The sequence below is a fragment of the Ambystoma mexicanum genome, chromosome 4q (genome assembly GCF_040938575.1).
Source record: "Ambystoma mexicanum isolate Mex_15411 chromosome 4q, UKY_AmexF1_1, whole genome shotgun sequence".
Classification (NCBI taxonomy): domain Eukaryota; kingdom Metazoa; phylum Chordata; class Amphibia; order Caudata; family Ambystomatidae; genus Ambystoma; species Ambystoma mexicanum.
Window position 1 is genome coordinate 529,876,495 of NC_090928.1, and position 12,500 is coordinate 529,888,994.

Here is a 12,500-nt window from a genome sequence, read left to right on the forward strand (position 1 = left end):
ATAGGATGCTGTGTAATCATAGGCTCTGGTGGAGTTTGGAAAGAAAATACACATCAGCCAGAGGCAGAAATAGTCTAAGAAAGTATCAAACACAATTACCAGTCAATATCAGAACGCTTTGAAGAATATCAGGAAATAGCTGACTGAACCTGTGTGAAAAAATGTCTTATTTGTGTTTTCTCCACTTTATTTTATAATAAGATGATACATACTTTTTCTTTTACAGTGAATACATTAAGGTATGGTATTGCCCCATTACACATCATCCAGACATGCATTCATATATTGCATGTTAACAATGAAAATATTGCAAATATTGTAAAGAGACTTTCAATTTCTATTTTTTTGGTCAAAAAGCACTACAATTTTAGTTGTTTACGCCCAACGTGGGGCTCGAACCCACGACCCTGAGATTAAGAGTCTCATGCTCTACCGACTGAACTAGCCGGGCTCCTTTGGATGCCTATAGTTTTCTTCCCTATCCCTGCACTGCCGCTTTCCACAGATAGGATGTTGTGTAATCATAGGCTCTGGTGGAGTTTGGAAAGAAAATACACATCAGCCAGAGGCAGAAATAGTCTAAGAAAGTATCAAACACAATTACCAGTCAATATCAGAACGCATTGAAGAATATCAGGAAATAGCCGATTAAACCTGTGTGGACTGAACTAGCCGGGCTCCTTTGGATGCCTATAGTTTTCTTCCCTATCCCTGCACTGCCGTTTTCCACAGATAGGATGTATTTTTTTGGTCAAAAAGCACTACAATTTTAGTTGTTTTCGCCCAACGTGGGGCTCGAACCCACGACCCTGAGATTAAGAGTCTCATGCTCTACCTACTGAGCTAGCCGGGCTCCTTTGGACGCCTGTAGTTTTCTTCCCTATCCCTGCACTGCCGCTTTCCACAGATATGATGCTGTGTAATCATAGGCTCTGGTGGAGTTTGGAAAGAAAATACACATCAGCCAGAGGCAGAAATAGTCTAAGAAAGTATCAAACACAATTACCAGTCAATATCAGAACGCATTGAAGAATATCAGGAAATAGCCGATTAAACCTGTGTGGAAAAAAGTCTTATTTGTGTTTTCTCCACTTTATTTTATAGTAAGATGATGCATACTTTTTCTTTTACAGTGAATACATTAAGGTTCGAGCCCCACGTTGGGCAAAAACAACTAAAATTGTAGTGCTTTTTGACCAAAAAAATAGAAATTGAAAGTCTCTTTACAATATTTGCAATATTTTCATTGTTAACATGCAATATATGAATGCATGTCTGGATGATGTGTAATGGGGCAATACTTTTTCTTTTACAGTGAATACTGAAAAAGAAAACACAAAAAAAGTCTTATTTGTGTTTTCTCCACTTTATTTTATAATAAGATGATACATACTTTTTATTTTACAGTGAATACATTAAGGTATGGTATTGCCCCATTACACATCATCCAGACATGCATTCATATATTGCATGTTAACAATGAAAATATTGCAAATATTGTAAAGAGACTTTCAATTTCTATTTTTTTGGTCAAAAAGCACTACAATTTTAGTTGTTTTTGCCCAACGTGGGGCTCGAACCCACGACCCTGAGATTAAGAGTCTCATGCTCTACCAACTGAACTAGCCAGGCTCCTTTGGATGCCTATAGTTTTCTTCCCTATCCCTGCACTGCCGCTTTCCACAGATAGGATGCTGTGTAATCATAGGCTCTGGTGGAGTTTGGAAAGAAAATACACATCAGCCAGAGGCAGAAATAGTCTAAGAAAGTATCAAACACAATTACCAGTCAATATCAGAACGCATTGAAGAATATCAGGAAATAGCCGATTAAACTGTGTGGAAAAAAGTCTTATTTGTGTTTTCTCCACTTTATTTTATAGTAAGATGATGCATACTTTTTCTTTTACAGTGAATACATTAAGGTATGGTATTGCCCCATTACACATCATCCAGACATGCATTCATACATTGCATGTTAACAATGAAAATATTGCAAATATTGTAAAGAGACTTTCAATTTCTATTTTTTTGGTCAAGACATGCATCCAGACATGCATTCATATATTGCATGTTAACAATGAAAATATTGCAAATATTGTAAAGAGACTTTCAATTTCTATTTTTTTGGTCAAAAAGCACTAAAATTTTAGTTGTTTTCACCCAACGTGGGGCTCGAACCCACGACCCTGAGATTAAGAGTCTCATGCTCTACCGACTGAGCTAGCCGGGCTCCTTTGGATGCCTATAGTTTTCTTCCCTATCCCTGCACTGCCGTTTTCCACAGATAGGATGCTGTGTAATCATAGGCTCTGGTGGAGTTTGGAAAGAAAATACACATCAGCCAGAGGCAGAAATAGTTTAAGAAAGTATCAAACACAATTACCAGTCAATATCAGAACGCATTGAAGAATATCAGGAAATAGCCGATTAAACCTGTGTGGAAAGAAGTCTTATTTGTGTTTTCTCCACTTTATTTTACAGTAAGATGATACATACTTTTTCTTTTACAGTGAATACATTAAGGTATGGTATTGCCCCATTACACATCATCCAGACATGCATTCATACATTGCATGTTAACAATGAAAATATTGCAAATATTGTAAAGAGACTTTCAATTTCTATTTTTTTGGTCAAGACATGCATCCAGACATGCATTCATATATTGCATGTTAACAATGAAAATATTGCAAATATTGTAAAGAGACTTTCAATTTCTATTTTTTTGGTCAAAAAGCACTAAAATTTTAGTTGTTTTCGCCCAACGTGGGGCTCGAACCCACGACCCTGAGATTAAGAGTCTCATGCTCTACCGACTCAGCTAGCCGGGCTCCTTTGGATGCCTATAGTTTTCTTCCCTATCCCTGCACTGCCGTTTTCCACAGATAGGATGCTGTGTAATCATAGGCTCTGGTGGAGTTTGGAAAGAAAATACACATCAGCCAGAGGCAGAAATAGTCTAAGAAAGTATCAAACACAATTACCAGTCAATATCAGAACGCATTGAAGAATATCAGGAAATAGCCGATTAAACCTGTGTGGAAAAAAGTCTTATTTGTGTTTTCTCCACTTTATTTTACAGTAAGATGATACATACTTTTTCTTTGACAGTGAATACATTAAGGTGTGGTATTGCCCCATTACACATCATCCAGACATGCATTCATATATTGCATGTTAACAATCAAAATATTGCAAATATTGTAAAGAGACTTTCAATTTCTATTTTTTTGGTCAAAAAGCACTAAAATTTTAGTTGTTTTCGCCCAATGTGGGGCTCGAACCCACGAACCTGAGATTAAGAGTCTCATGCTCTACCGACTGAGCTAGCCGGGCTCCTTTGCATGCCTATAGTTTTCTTCCCTATCCCTGCACTGCCGGTTTCCACAGATAGGATGCTGTGCAATCATAGGCTCTGGTGGAGTTTGGAAAGAAAATACACATCAGCCAGAGGCAGAAATAGTCTAAGAAAGTATCAAACACAATTACCAGTCAATATCAGAACGCTTTGAAGAATATCAGGAAATAGCTGACTGAACCTGTGTGAAAAAATGTCTTATTTGTGTTTTCTCCACTTTATTTTATAATAAGATGATACATACTTTTTCTTTTACAGTGAATACATTAAGGTATGGTATTGCCCCATTACACATCATCCAGACATGCATTCATATATTGCATGTTAACAATGAAAATATTGCAAATATTGTAAAGAGACTTTCAATTTCTATTTTTTTGGTCAAAAAGCACTACAATTTTAGTTGTTTACGCCCAACGTGGGGCTCGAACCCACGACCCTGAGATTAAGAGTCTCATGCTCTACCGACTGAACTAGCCGGGCTCCTTTGGATGCCTATAGTTTTCTTCCCTATCCCTGCACTGCCGCTTTCCACAGATAGGATGTTGTGTAATCATAGGCTCTGGTGGAGTTTGGAAAGAAAATACACATCAGCCAGAGGCAGAAATAGTCTAAGAAAGTATCAAACACAATTACCAGTCAATATCAGAACGCATTGAAGAATATCAGGAAATAGCCGATTAAACCTGTGTGGACTGAACTAGCCGGGCTCCTTTGGATGCCTATAGTTTTCTTCCCTATCCCTGCACTGCCGTTTTCCACAGATAGGATGTATTTTTTTGGTCAAAAAGCACTACAATTTTAGTTGTTTTCGCCCAACGTGGGGCTCGGAACCCACGACCCTGAGATTAAGAGTCTCATGCTCTACCTACTGAGCTAGCCGGGCTCCTTTGGACGCCTGTAGTTTTCTTCCCTATCCCTGCACTGCCGCTTTCCACAGATATGATGCTGTGTAATCATAGGCTCTGGTGGAGTTTGGAAAGAAAATACACATCAGCCAGAGGCAGAAATAGTCTAAGAAAGTATCAAACACAATTACCAGTCAATATCAGAACGCATTGAAGAATATCAGGAAATAGCCGATTAAACCTGTGTGGAAAAAAGTCTTATTTGTGTTTTCTCCACTTTATTTTATAGTAAGATGATGCATACTTTTTCTTTTACAGTGAATACATTAAGGTTCGAGCCCCACGTTGGGCAAAAACAACTAAAATTGTAGTGCTTTTTGACCAAAAAAATAGAAATTGAAAGTCTCTTTACAATATTTGCAATATTTTCATTGTTAACATGCAATATATGAATGCATGTCTGGATGATGTGTAATGGGGCAATACTTTTTCTTTTACAGTGAATACTGAAAAAGAAAACACAAAAAAAGTCTTATTTGTGTTTTCTCCACTTTATTTTATAATAAGATGATACATACTTTTTATTTTACAGTGAATACATTAAGGTATGGTATTGCCCCATTACACATCATCCAGACATGCATTCATATATTGCATGTTAACAATGAAAATATTGCAAATATTGTAAAGAGACTTTCAATTTCTATTTTTTTGGTCAAAAAGCACTACAATTTTAGTTGTTTTTGCCCAACGTGGGGCTCGAACCCACGACCCTGAGATTAAGAGTCTCATGCTCTACCAACTGAACTAGCCAGGCTCCTTTGGATGCCTATAGTTTTCTTCCCTATCCCTGCACTGCCGCTTTCCACAGATAGGATGCTGTGTAATCATAGGCTCTGGTGGAGTTTGGAAAGAAAATACACATCAGCCAGAGGCAGAAATAGTCTAAGAAAGTATCAAACACAATTACCAGTCAATATCAGAACGCATTGAAGAATATCAGGAAATAGCCGATTAAACTGTGTGGAAAAAAGTCTTATTTGTGTTTTCTCCACTTTATTTTATAGTAAGATGATGCATACTTTTTCTTTTACAGTGAATACATTAAGGTATGGTATTGCCCCATTACACATCATCCAGACATGCATTCATACATTGCATGTTAACAATGAAAATATTGCAAATATTGTAAAGAGACTTTCAATTTCTATTTTTTTGGTCAAGACATGCATCCAGACATGCATTCATATATTGCATGTTAACAATGAAAATATTGCAAATATTGTAAAGAGACTTTCAATTTCTATTTTTTTGGTCAAAAAGCACTAAAATTTTAGTTGTTTTCACCCAACGTGGGGCTCGAACCCACGACCCTGAGATTAAGAGTCTCATGCTCTACCGACTGAGCTAGCCGGGCTCCTTTGGATGCCTATAGTTTTCTTCCCTATCCCTGCACTGCCGTTTTCCACAGATAGGATGCTGTGTAATCATAGGCTCTGGTGGAGTTTGGAAAGAAAATACACATCAGCCAGAGGCAGAAATAGTTTAAGAAAGTATCAAACACAATTACCAGTCAATATCAGAACGCATTGAAGAATATCAGGAAATAGCCGATTAAACCTGTGTGGAAAGAAGTCTTATTTGTGTTTTCTCCACTTTATTTTACAGTAAGATGATACATACTTTTTCTTTTACAGTGAATACATTAAGGTATGGTATTGCCCCATTACACATCATCCAGACATGCATTCATACATTGCATGTTAACAATGAAAATATTGCAAATATTGTAAAGAGACTTTCAATTTCTATTTTTTTGGTCAAGACATGCATCCAGACATGCATTCATATATTGCATGTTAACAATGAAAATATTGCAAATATTGTAAAGAGACTTTCAATTTCTATTTTTTTGGTCAAAAAGCACTAAAATTTTAGTTGTTTTCGCCCAACGTGGGGCTCGAACCCACGACCCTGAGATTAAGAGTCTCATGCTCTACCGACTGAGCTAGCCGGGCTCCTTTGGATGCCTATAGTTTTCTTCCCTATCCCTGCACTGCCGTTTTCCACAGATAGGATGCTGTGTAATCATAGGCTCTGGTGGAGTTTGGAAAGAAAATACACATCAGCCAGAGGCAGAAATAGTCTAAGAAAGTATCAAACACAATTACCAGTCAATATCAGAACGCATTGAAGAATATCAGGAAATAGCCGATTAAACCTGTGTGGAAAAAAGTCTTATTTGTGTTTTCTCCACTTTATTTTACAGTAAGATGATACATACTTTTTCTTTGACAGTGAATACATTAAGGTGTGGTATTGCCCCATTACACATCATCCAGACATGCATTCATATATTGCATGTTAACAATCAAAATATTGCAAATATTGTAAAGAGACTTTCAATTTCTATTTTTTTGGTCAAAAAGCACTAAAATTTTAGTTGTTTTCGCCCAATGTGGGGCTCGAACCCACGAACCTGAGATTAAGAGTCTCATGCTCTACCGACTGAGCTAGCCGGGCTCCTTTGCATGCCTATAGTTTTCTTCCCTATCCCTGCACTGCCGGTTTCCACAGATAGGATGCTGTGCAATCATAGGCTCTGGTGGAGTTTGGAAAGAAAATACACATCAGCCAGAGGCAGAAATAGTCTAAGAAAGTATCAAACACAATTACCAGTCAATATCAGAACGCTTTGAAGAATATCAGGAAATAGCTGACTGAACCTGTGTGAAAAAATGTCTTATTTGTGTTTTCTCCACTTTATTTTATAATAAGATGATACATACTTTTTCTTTTACAGTGAATACATTAAGGTATGGTATTGCCCCATTACACATCATCCAGACATGCATTCATATATTGCATGTTAACAATGAAAATATTGCAAATATTGTAAAGAGACTTTCAATTTCTATTTTTTTGGTCAAAAAGCACTAAAATTTTAGTTGTTTTCGCCCAACGTGGGGCTCGAACCCACGACCCTGAGATTAAGAGTCTCATGCTCTACCGACTGAGCTAGCCGGGCTCCTTTGTATGCCTATAGTTTTCTTCCCTATCCCTGCACTGCCGTTTTCCACAGATAGGATGCTGTGTAATCATAGGCTCTGGTGGAGTTTGGAAAGAAAATACACATCAGCCAGAGGCAGAAATAGTCTAAGAAAGTATCAAACACAATTACCAGTCAATATCAGAACGCATTGAAGAATATCAGGAAATAGCCGATTAAACTGTGTGGAAAAAAGTCTTATTTGTGTTTTCTCCACTTTATTTTATAGTAAAATGATGCATACTTTTTCTTTTACAGTGAATACATTAAGGTATGGTATTGCCCTATTACACATCATCCAGACATGCATTCATACATTGCATGTTAACAATGAAAATATTGCAAATATTGTAAAGAGACTTTCAATTTCTATTTTTGTGGTCAAGACATGCATCCAGACATGCATTCATATATTGCATGTTAACAATGAAAATATTGCAAATATTGTAAAGAGACTTTCAATTTCTATTTTTTTGGTCAAAAAGCACTAGAATTTTAGTTGTTTTCGCCCAACGTGGGGCTCGAACCCACGACCCTGAGATTAAGAGTCTCATGCTCTACCGACTGAGCTAGCCGGGCTCCTTTGCATGCCTATAGTTTTCTTCCCTATCCCTGCACTGCCGGTTTCCACAGATAGGATGCTGTGTAATCATAGGCTCTGGTGGAGTTTGGAAAGAAAATACACATCAGCCAGAGGCAGAAATAGTCTAAGAAAGTATCAAACACAATTACCAGTCAATATCAGAACGCTTTGAAGAATATAAAGAAATAGCTGACTAAACCTGTGTGAAAAAAAGTCTTATTTGTGTTTTCTCCACTTTATTTTATAATAAGATGATACATACTTTTTATTTTACAGTGAATACATTAAGGTATGGTATTGCCCCATTACACATCATCCAGACATGCATTCATATATTGCATGTTAACAATGAAAATATTGCAAATATTGTAAAGAGACTTTCAATTTCTATTTTTTTGGTCAAAAAGCACTACAATTTTAGTTGTTTTTGCCCAACGTGGGGCTCGAACCCACGGCCCTGAGATTAAGAGTCTCATGCTCTACCAACTGAACTAGCTAGGCTCCTTTGGATGCCTATAGTTTTCTTCCCTATCCCTGCACTGCCGCTTTCCACAGATAGGATGCTGTGTAATCATAGGCTCTGGTGGAGTTTGGAAAGAAAATACACATCAGCCAGAGGCAGAAATAGTCTAAGAAAGTATCAAACACAATTACCAGTCAATATCAGAACGCATTGAAGAATATCAGGAAATAGCCGATTAAACTGTGTGGAAAAAAGTCTTATTTGTGTTTTCTCCACTTTATTTTATAGTAAGATGATGCATACTTTTTCTTTTACAGTGAATACATTAAGGTATGGTATTGCCCCATTACACATCATCCAGACATGCATTCATACATTGCATGTTAACAATGAAAATATTGCAAATATTGTAAAGAGACTTTCAATTTCTATTTTTTTGGTCAAGACATGCATCCAGACATGCATTCATATATTGCATGTTAACAATGAAAATATTGCAAATATTGCAAAGAGACTTTCAATTTCTATTTTTTTGGTCAAAAAGCACTAAAATTTTAGTTGTTTTCGCCCAACGTGGGGCTCGAACCCACGACCCTGAGATTAAGAGTCTCATGCTCTACCGACTGAGCTAGCCGGGCTCCTTTGGATGTCTATAGTTTTCTTCCCTATCCCTGCACTGCCGTTTTCCACAGATAGGATGCTGTGTAATCATAGGCTCTGGTGGAGTTTGGAAAGAAAATACACATCAGCCAGAGGCAGAAATAGTCTAAGAAAGTATCAAACACAATTACCAGTCAATATCAGAACGCTTTGAAGAATATAAAGAAATAGCTGACTGAACCTGTGTGAAAAAAAGTCTTATTTGTGTTTTCTGCACTTTATTTTATAATAAGATGATACATACTTTTTATTTTACAGTGAATACATTAAGGTATGGTATTGCCCCATTACACATCATCCAGACATGCATTCATATATTGCATGTTAACAATGAAAATATTGCAAATATTGTAAAGAGACTTTCAATTTCTATTTTTTTGGTCAAAAAGCACTACAATTTTAGTTGTTTTTGCCCAACGTGGGGCTCGAACCCACGACCCTGAGATTAAGAGTCTCATGCTCTACCAACTGAACTAGCCAGGCTCCTTTGGATGCCTATAGTTTTCTTCCCTATCCCTGCACTGCCGCTTTCCACAGATAGGATGCTGTGTAATCATAGGCTCTGGTGGAGTTTGGAAAGAAAATACACATCAGCCAGAGGCAGAAATAGTCTAAGAAAGTATCAAACACAATTACCAGTCAATATCAGAACGCATTGAAGAATATCAGGAAATAGCCGATTAAACTGTGTGGAAAAAAGTCTTATTTGTGTTTTCTCCACTTTATTTTATAGTAAGATGATGCATACTTTTTCTTTTACAGTGAATACATTAAGGTATGGTATTGCCCCATTACACATCATCCAGACATGCATTCATACATTGCATGTTAACAATGAAAATATTGCAAATATTGTAAAGAGACTTTCAATTTCTATTTTTTTGGTCAAGACATGCATCCAGACATGCATTCATATATTGCATGTTAACAATGAAAATATTGCAAATATTGTAAAGAGACTTTCAATTTCTATTTTTTTGGTCAAAAAGCACTAAAATTTTAGTTGTTTTCGCCCAACGTGGGGCTCGAACCCACGACCCTGAGATTAAGAGTCTCATGCTCTACCGACTGAGCTAGCCGGGCTTCTTTGGATGCTTATAGTTTTCTTCCCTATCCCTGCACTGCCGTTTTCCACAGATAGGATGTACTCTGGTGGAATTTGGAAAGAAAATACACATCAGCCAGAGGCAGAAATAGTCTAAGAAAGTATCAAACACAATTACCAGTCAATATCAGAACGCATTGAAGAATATCAGGAAATAGCCGATTAAACCTGTGTGGAAAAAAGTCTTATTTGTGTTTTCTCCACTTTATTTTATAGTAAGATGATGCATACTTTTTCTTTTACAGTGAATACATTAAGGTATGGTATTGCCCCATTACACATCATCCAGACATGCATTCATATATTGCATGTTAACAATGAAAATATTGCAAATATTGTAAAGAGACTTTCAATTTCTATTTTTTTGGTCAAAAAGCACTAAAATTTTAGTTGTTTTCACCCAACGTGGGGCTCGAACCCACGACCCTGAGATTAAGAGTCTCATGCTCTACCGACTGAGCTAGCCAGGCTCCTTTGGCTGCCTATAGTTTTCTTCCCTATCCCTGCACTGCCGTTTTCCACAGATAGGCTGTATTTTTTTGGTCAAAAAGCATTACAATTTTAGTTGTGTTCGCCCAACGTGGGCTCGAACCCACGACCCTCAGATTAAGAGTATCATGCTCTACCGACTGAGCTAGCCGGGCTCCTTTGGATGCCTATAGTTTTCTTCCCTATCCCTGCACTGCCGTTTTCCACAGATAGGATGCTGTGTAATCATAGGCTCTGGTGGAGTTTGGAAAGAAAATACACATCAGCCAGAGGCAGAAATAGTCTAAGAAAGTATCAAACACAATTACCAGTCAATATCAGAACGCATTGAAGAATATCAGGAAATAGCCGATTAAACCTGTGTGGAAAAAAGTCTTATTTGTGTTTTCTCCACTTTATTTTACAGTAAGATGATACATACTTTTTCTTTTACAGTGAATACATTAAGGTATGGTATTGCCCCATTACACATCATCCAGACATGCATTCATACATTGCATGTTAACAATGAAAATATTGCAAATATTGTAAAGAGACTTTCAATTTCTATTTTTTTGGTCAAGACATGCATCCAGACATGCATTCATATATTGCATGTTAACAATGAAAATATTGCAAATATTGTAAAGAGACTTTCAATTTCTATTTTTTTGGTCAAAAAGCACTAAAATTTTAGTTGTTTTCGCCCAATGTGGGGCTCGAACCCACGACCCTGAGATTAAGAGTCTCATGCTCTTCCGACTGAGCTAGCCGGGCTCCTTTGGATGCCTATAGTTTTCTTCCCTATCCCTGCACTGCCGTTTTCCACAGATAGGATGCTGTGTAATCATAGGCTCTGGTGGAGTTTGGAAAGAAAATACACATCAGCCAGAGGCAGAAATAGTCTAAGAAAGTATCAAACACAATTACCAGTCAATATCAGAACGCATTGAAGAATATCAGGAAATAGCCGATTAAACCTGTGTGGAAAAAAGTCTTATTTGTGTTTTCTCCACTTTATTTTACAGTAAGATGATACATACTTTTTCTTTGACAGTGAATACATTAAGGTGTGGTATTGCCCCATTACACATCATCCAGACATGCATTCATATATTGCATGTTAACAATCAAAATATTGCAAATATTGTAAAGAGACTTTCAATTTCTATTTTTTTGGTCAAAAAGCACTAAAATTTTAGTTGTTTTCGCCCAATGTGGGGCTCGAACCCACGAACCTGAGATTAAGAGTCTCATGCTCTACCGACTGAGCTAGCCGGGCTCCTTTGCATGCCTATAGTTTTCTTCCCTATCCCTGCACTGCCGGTTTCCACAGATAGGATGCTGTGCAATCATAGGCTCTGGTGGAGTTTGGAAAGAAAATACACATCAGCCAGAGGCAGAAATAGTCTAAGAAAGTATCAAACACAATTACCAGTCAATATCAGAACGCTTTGAAGAATATCAGGAAATAGCTGACTGAACCTGTGTGAAAAAATGTCTTATTTGTGTTTTCTCCACTTTATTTTATAATAAGATGATACATACTTTTTCTTTTACAGTGAATACATTAAGGTATGGTATTGCCCCATTACACATCATCCAGACATGCATTCATATATTGCATGTTAACAATGAAAATATTGCAAATATTGTAAAGAGACTTTCAATTTCTATTTTTTTGGTCAAAAAGCACTAAAATTTTAGTTGTTTTCGCCCAACGTGGGGCTCGAACCCACGACCCTGAGATTAAGAGTCTCATGCTCTACCGACTGAGCTAGCCGGGCTCCTTTGTATGCCTATAGTTTTCTTCCCTATCCCTGCACTGCCGTTTTCCACAGATAGGATGCTGTGTAATCATAGGCTCTGGTGGAGTTTGGAAAGAAAATACACATCAGCCAGAGGCAGAAATAGTCTAAGAAAGTATCAAACACAATTACCAGTCAATATCAGAACGCATTGAA